This window comes from Suricata suricatta, chromosome 6 (assembly GCF_006229205.1).
Source record: "Suricata suricatta isolate VVHF042 chromosome 6, meerkat_22Aug2017_6uvM2_HiC, whole genome shotgun sequence".
Classification (NCBI taxonomy): domain Eukaryota; kingdom Metazoa; phylum Chordata; class Mammalia; order Carnivora; family Herpestidae; genus Suricata; species Suricata suricatta.
Genome location: NC_043705.1, coordinates 50,507,737 through 50,515,690, shown reverse-complemented (window position 1 = coordinate 50,515,690; position 7,954 = coordinate 50,507,737). Strand labels below are relative to the sequence as shown.

The 7,954-nt window shown below is 45.4% G+C and overlaps 1 long non-coding RNA gene across 2 annotated transcripts in view; it reads left to right on the top strand.

The window, feature by feature from the left end:
- The first annotated feature begins 453 nt into the window (after window positions 1–453).
- The window catches only part of LOC115294873, a 10,623-nt gene continuing 3,122 nt past the window's right edge, over window positions 454–7,954 (top strand). Inside the window, exons 1-3 of one of the 2 annotated variants that reach the window (XR_003910197.1) lie at window positions 454–563; window positions 779–854; window positions 1,211–1,342. This is a non-coding gene — a long non-coding RNA (uncharacterized LOC115294873). Of the gene's footprint in view, window positions 564–778; window positions 855–1,210; window positions 1,412–7,954 lie in introns of those variants that run through there. The other variant, XR_003910196.1, reaches the window with a different exon arrangement.

Here is a 7,954-nt window from a genome sequence, read left to right as displayed (position 1 = left end):
TAACATTCCTAAGGGCAGGCCTAGAAATAGAAGCTATAGGTAATCAGTTATTGCTTAAGGCTAGTTACACCCTATGTGAGGGTCCTGGGTCCTGGGTCTACTCTGTGATTGGTTAACACTCTAAATGTTGTAATTGGATAAACCTGCTGTCAATAATATTGTGTAATAATAATTGGATCACTGTACCTATGTCACAATTTCCTGTAACTCCCCCTTCCCAAACCCATAAAAGCCCTGCCCCACCTTTGTTCCAGGCTCGCTCTCAGCATGGATCCACCACGCCGGTAAAGTCTGTGAGCCCGAGTTTAGGCCCCGGTGAGCCTAAACCCGTAATAAAGCCCTTTGCTTTTGCATGCATGCTTCGGCCTCCCTGGTGGTCTCTGGTTTTTTGGGGGCGATATTAAAATCTGGGCATAACAAATTCTTTCTTGGTCATCAGCTCCGAACCTCCCATCACCCCAAAACCTCATCAAAGAGAGTTTAAGTAGCCTGTTCCAGGGCACACAACTAAGAAGTCATGACAGGATATGAAGTTGGCAGTAACTTACCCTGTCCTGGAGTAGGTGAGTGACTTTGAAGAAAAGCTGTTTCTTTACATATGAAAAGGGAGATATATATTCTAAAAACTACTTAAACTTGCCCGAGCACATGCTGAATTCACCCAAGATCTTGGGCAGTCTCTAGGGAGACTCTTGTCTTAGGGGATGGTAAAAAGGATGCTCCCTTATTTGAAGGCAACCAACATGTATAATATTTGTGCATCTGCATCCTCATTTAGAACATCTGAATTCCATGACCATTCACTTAAGCAGGGAGAAAGGAAGACAGAAGAGACATTCAGTAGTCAATGCCTGGTAAGTAACCAGGTGCTTATCAGAATGATAGCTTCCTTGATAACACACTTCTGCTGGCCTCCTTCTCTTACCTATCTCTCTGATCAGCACTTCCTGGGATCACCTCCCAAATAAACGACTGGCTCTCAAATACTTATCTCTGGATCTGCTTCTGAGGAACTCAAATTAACACTCATGTTATCTACAACATCCATCCATCCATCCATCCATCCATCCATCCATCCATCCATCCACTTAACCCTATCAACCTACAAAATGCCAGGAAACATGGGATGCTCAGGATAAGATATAAATAAATCACTATCCTTGAACTACAGTTGTTCAGTTCAATGACTTTATATTTCCCTTATAACCAGGCAGAGATATTTGATACAGTGACTTCCAAAGAAGCATTGGGAAGACTGGAGAATTCCTTGTTCAGACTCTAGAAGAGGGCTTTCCTAGCAGAGCCACTCCTGCAGGAGCAAATAGAGGCTGGCACACAGGAGGTATTCAAGAAATACTGGACAAGTATACAAATGGGCAGAATGAACAGATGGATTAATTATAATATGTTTTCTCTGGGTTCCATCTCCCTTGTTTTAATTCACAATTAAAATACTATGTCAAAAAATCAAGAAACTCATTCAGGTGAGGTGATTGTGAGGTCCCTTTCAGCAAAGATTTTACATTTAAAAGGAGAGGGAGCAGGGAAAAAGATGAACCCAAAGAAGGACCTCTGTGCAAGTGTGGAGAGATTTGAGGGTAGTGGACTTTTCTGATACACCTCAAATCAAAGAATGCAAAAAGGTTAATCCCAGATGCAAGAATGAGCAAGGCCGTGTTTTGAGCTCCTGCCCTCCTGCCCTGTTATGTGTAATCTATGATCTATTGTTTATGATTCCTTATATTTGGGAGTTCTAAGAATGACAGCTCTTAACCCTGTGCACACTGCCATAAGGAGAAACCTGCTGAGGCGAGAGGCCTGCTGAGGCGTGAGTCCTGATAGGTTGCCAAAACCAGGAAAGGTGCAGATAACTGGGGGTATAGAAGAGTTCATGGTGGGCTCCTGGAGGACTTTATGGAGTGTTCAGAGGGGGTTGGAGCTGGTACTTAGATCACGGGTAGGATTCAGCTGGGCAAAGAGAATAGTATTAGTTCTCATTTATCAACTACTTCCCGTGTGCAGACTCTGGGGTAAGGGCTCCTGGGCAGAATCTCCTTCCTTTAATCCTCTCTAAACCCAAACAGGCATCTGTATCATATTTCCTATTTAAGATGAATGTTAGAAGAATTAAATGATGTGCTACGGGCTCATATGAAAACGATGAATAAAAGGAAGTGCAACTGCTTCCAGAACCTGCCTCTTTAGTAGCCACTCTGAACCAACCACTCTATTGCTGTGCTATTTCTTATGGGGCTGGTAGGGAAGTTAGACTGGAAAAAAAAAAGCAGCAGCATTCTTCAGTGATCATGGCCTTGAGTGAGTGTCAGGACAAGATTCTATCCACTGCTTCCTTGGTGGCAAGTATCCTTGAAGGTCAGAACCAGTCAGAGTGGAATTAGGGGCTGTCTCTGATGTCTTCCATACAGTGTGTAACACACCAGTAGGTGTTTTTATCTAGGTGTTGGCAGTGGGTCATTCAGGTGTGTGCTTGGGTGTCAAGCAGAGAAGGCTTCTGTGACCCAGGTGGAACCTAAGTGGGAAACAGGATAAATTCTGACTAGATGCAGCTGTGAGCTGAGGGGCAGAACAGTTCCTCCCTTTGCAAGGGCTCAGCCTGAGACACACTCGAATGTCAAGTCCTCTTGTACCATGGCCTTGCCACCAGAACAGTTGGGATGCATGAAAACGTAATCCCCACAGGACTTGCTTTATCATGTACCTCCTCTATTGCCACTGTTTTTCTTTTCAAATTTTTTAATTGTGGCAAATTAAACATATAACATAAAATTGACATTTAAGCCACTTTAAGTGCACAGTTTAGTAATGTTAAGTACATTCATATTGTTTTGCAACAAATCTCCAGAACTCTTTTCATCTTGCAAAACTAAAACTCTATGCCAATTAAACAATTCCTCATTGACAACCCCCTCAGTCCCCAGCAATCACCATTCTACTTTTTGACTCTATGAATTTGCATATTTTAGGTATCTCATCTAACTGTAATCATATAGTATTTATTTTTCTGACTGGCTTATTTCACTTAGCATAATGTCCTCAAGGTTCATACATGTTGTAACAGGTGTTGGGATTTCCTTCCTTTTAAAGGCTGGATAGTATTCCACTGTTGTTCACACCACATTTTATTATCCATTCATCTGCTCATGGACACTTGGGTTGCTTCTACCTCTTGGCTATCATGAATAACACTGTTTATGAATATGGGTGTACAAATACATTTTTGAGATCCTGTTTTAATTTTGGGGGGGATCTAGACCATTGTTTATCATGTTTAATGGCCACAGTAGACAAAAAGGAAGGAGGAAACTATCAAAAAAATTCACCAAAAGTGGGGTGCTTGCTTGTCTGACTCTTGATTTTGGCTTTGGTCATGATTTCATGATTTGTGAGTTTGAGCCCTGCATTGGGCTCTGTGTTGACAGCATGGAGCCTGCTTGGGATTCTCACTTTTTTTCTCTCTCTGCTCTTCCCCTGCACATTTCCTCTCTCAAAAATAAATAAATAAACATTAAAAAAAACACACAACTTCACCAAAAGGTTGCAAATGGCTGTGTAAAAAGCCATAAAGACAGTGTAATGGCCCAGTCAAGAGAGAAGAGAAATGGATAGCCATACTAAGCAGGTACAGAAGCAATTTCTAAGCCCCAAATGTTGGGCAGCTGCCAATCCTCATGGGACTAGAAAAGAATCTGGAGCTGCCATGTCCAACTCCCTCATGGGCTCTTCAGTGGTACCACGGCTAAATCCTTGCTTTGGGTCCTGAGTTCAGCTGAGCATTATTTGGAACTTGTTCTCATGAAGAGTCAAGTCTAAATAGTCAGCCCTAGATTGAAGTTGTAACAACCAGCCACTCCCAGCTCTACTCTAGAGGCTCTAGACAGAAAAGGCAATGTCTTGAAAGATAATATTCAGCCTTCAGCCATCCCTTACTCCTTAGCTGTTGAAAGAAAGGCTCAGCCTATCACCAGAGCCCAAGTGCACACCATCTGGGCTCATGGGAAGGTGGACGGAAGTGTGGTTTGCTCTAGCCTTGCTGTTTAGGGCTAGGTGCATGGCAGATGTCCTTTAGGCAGAAACCATGTGTACTCCTCCCTCTTCTGGGAGAGATGGAAGTGCTTGTAGGAGACCCCCCACCTTTGCCAAAAAGGCCTGGTTCTGGGGGAGGCAGGATGGTCCTCAGCATAAGGTAAGGCTGCCTCATCTCGTTGGCAGGAGCTGTCCATCCCTTCTCAGGTTCTGAGCTGCAAGTACCAGGCTGCAGCTAGCTCCAGGGAATGGGGGCGGGGGTGACAAAAGGCAGTGAAAGCCTGCTCAGGGTTCAATATTTTTGTGCTGGGAGCCTGAGAGGGCTTGATGCTCTTTGTCCCCACCCTGTGCTAAGGGGGCTTCTGGCTGACATTCCTCTATGGGCTAAGTCTAACAAGCCTGCAAAGAGAGCAGGGTGTGGCTCTGGTCCCAGAGGCCTGCTTTCCAGACTCTGTGTTCCTTGGGTCCAAAGGGCAAGGGCTGCTTTGGACTGTAGCACTGGGAGTGCAGACTAGCCCCTTTTCAGGTTTTGCACTTAGAATCCTGTTAAAGCTAGAAGGGACTCTGGAGATCATCGGATTCAAGCCAGTCATTTATGGAAGTTTTACTGGAGTCAGACATGTGACATGACTTGCTCCAGGCCACAGTGTTATAAAACCAGATCTAGCAGTGTCACCAAGTTTCTTCCCTCTGCCCTGTGGGGCCTCCTCTGAAGTTAGGAACACAGTCTCAGGCTACTTGTCTGAAGCATGAGAAACACAGCTTCCGTCAGGAATGAGGCAATGAGGAGGACATGTTCCACATGGGCAGGTACCCTACAGGTGTGTGTAGGGAATAGAAAATTTAGGAGGTGGCTCTTCTTGAAATATCTGTCAACAGCCAAGTTCTTAAAAGACTCCTTATATTCACATTCCCACAGAAAGAACCTATATTCTCAGCCTCCTTATAGTTATTCTCTTGAGCTGAGCAAAACTCCTCTCTTCTGGTCACTTGAGTAATAGTTCTCTTCTGAGACTTCAAATCTATACACTCAAATGATCTTTTCTTTTGTTGATCTATCTTCTATTTTCTCCTTGACTTCTCCAGACCCAGATGTATGTGACCTGTGTGGAGAGGCCAGGGCGGGGCCTCTCAGTGCTTCCACACGGAAGCCCAGACTCTCCAGATTGCAGCCACTGCCACTCCCTGAGTATCTGCTCTGTGCCAGAAGTGTTCCATATACTACTCTTCCAATCCTCACAATTGTCCTAAGTGACGGCTACAGTAACACACTGCAGAAATGGAGTCCGGGAGGCTTGAAGACTTGCTTGAAGTTCTTTTTTATTTTTTAATGTTTATTTATTTTTTAGAGAGAGAGAGAGGGAGGCAGGCAGACTGCAAGTGAGGGAGGGGGCAGAGAGAGAGAGGGAAAGACAGAATCTGAAGCAGGCTCCAGGCTCTGAGCTGCCAGCACAGAGCTCGACATGGGGCTCAGAGCCACGAACTGCGAGATCATGACCTGAGCTTAACCAACTGAGCCACCCAGGTGCCCCTGACTTGCTTGAAGTTTTAAGATGAGAGGGGGACAGAGACAGAGAAGGAGAGAGAAGGAAATGCAGAGAGAGAGAGAAAGGGAGAGAGAAAGGGAGAGAGAAAGGGGGTGGGGAAAGAGAGAAAAAGAGAAAGAGAAAGGGAGAGGGTATTTCCATTCAGGCCTCACTGAGTAGTATCTTCTGCCCACCACACCCAGCTCTGCCTCCAATGTTGCCTGGTGAGAGACGCTTTTGGGAAAACTCAGTAACAAAAATACTGTTATGTATGATTCATGATGTTTATAAAGGGAAGCCCAGGAACCAGGCATAGGTTAGCCCTTTGGCATTATTTGAGGCTGCATTCTGAGGCCCAGACTTCAGGATGAATAGTCATGGAATGGGTTATCCAAGCTGTGTTCACCCTGTGGCATCTAAACAGATTGGAGCTGCAAGAGAAATTGTCCTCCAATGGGCAGACAGGAGTCTAAAGAGGACACTGCCTTCCTCAGAGGACGATGCTTCTTCTCTCTCTGAGGACACAGCAGTGTCTCCTCTGCCTGCTCATCCTTCAGAGGTATGTCTGTAAGGGAGCTTTCAAGGCACTGGACCATGAGTCCCATGCTTGGAAGGGACCTTGGAGATCATCTGGACCAGTGATGTTCAAATGTGTCTTTAGTAGAGGAAACATTATCCACAAGAAATCATACAGGAAGACAGTAGCAGATACTGTTGCTATCCTGCATATGTCCCCTCAGCCCACCCCAGGGACCATCTGTAGCAGCTTCCAGATGCTCCCAAGGCTGTGACTGGCCAGGTCTAGGTCACACGCACTTTTTGGAATTAAAGGAGTCGGGCAGTCCCAGCTCTGCATCCTGAGACTGTTAGACGGGTGCTCTCCTAAAGCATGAGAGGACATTAGGAGAAGTTGGTGGATGCTGACTAGGCAAAAGCAACAAAGGTCAATTCTAGATATAGCACTCCAACTTTTTAAATGTTTATTTATTTTTGAGAGACAGAGTACAAGCAGAGATGGGGCAGAGAGAAAAGGAAACACAGAATCCAAAGCCGACTCCAGGCTCTGAGCTGCCAGCACAGAGCCCAATGTGGGGCTCAAACTCATGGACTGTGAGATCCTGAGACAAAGTCAGACACTGAACTGACTGAGATGTTTAACCAACAGGTGCCTGCATATCACTCCAGCTTTAATGTGCACACAAGCCACCTGGGGTCCCTGTTAGACACAGATTCCTGGGGCTTACACTAAATATTCTAATTCAGAAAAGCTGGAGTAGGGCCCACGAATCTGCTTTTTTAAGAGAGTGTATGTTGCCTATGTCTGCTCCTGGCATGACAGTGCTCAGTGACCAGTAAGTTTCTCAAGCTGCTCCTGAAGCTCCTGTCATGGAGGCAGGTCCATTTGAGGAGTCTATGGGATATGGCCAGAGCGAAGTCTGCTCTACCATATTTTCCTGGGTATTATTGTCCTCCTTTCTCTTCCTGTAGATCAGGAGCTGGTGGGCTTGGTTAAAGGATGCATGAATGGCAACCCAAAGCTATCACATAAAGGGTCTTTCTCCAAGTTCCTTTGGGGAAGGCCTCTTTCCCCTACAGACCCTTCCCTATGACCTTCTGTCTTAGCGAGAAGAAAGGAAAAGGGAATGCAGTGGAAGGACCCAGAGCAAAGGTGTGGGCCATATGGGAGTGCTTTGTCCATCCTGAAGAAGGAAGTTCCTGAAAGTGCAGATACTGTCCACCTCCTAGCCCCTCATCTCTGCAGAAGGCAGGGAGTGGCTGGCCTTTAGAGACTTGAAAAGGACAAATGCCCCAGAATTGCTATGTGCTGACTTTCAAAGACATCCAGATGTACCTGGGACTGACCTGTGGAGACAGGGGCTGAGATGACATCTGACAGGCCCCACGGCTGCCAAGGCAGAGGTGGCAAACTCAAGTCTTGTCTTACCTACTTGAAGCAGCAGAAATGCTAATATCTCCAGAGCAGCCCAAGACGCACATAATAGACATGTAATATGAGCCATATATGCAGTTTCCATTTGCCAGATTACAATAGTGGAAAGAAACAAGTGAACCAGATTTTAATACGTTTTATTGAACTCAACATACCCAACGTGTTATCATTTCAGCACGTACATAATCAGGAAATTATTACTGAGATATGCTACATTCTTCATGTAAAAATCTTAGAAATCTGTTGTACAGTTATGGGGCATCTCCTTGGGACCAGCCACCTTTCAACTGCTCCCTAACCACATGGGGCTAGTGACTATTGAACTGGGCAGCACGGCTTTCGTTCCAGCAGGCCAAAGCTGTCCTCCATCTCTCCCCTTTTTTCTTCCTCTTCCTGAAAGATGTGGATGCCACTTGGAGGCTTAATAGAGATA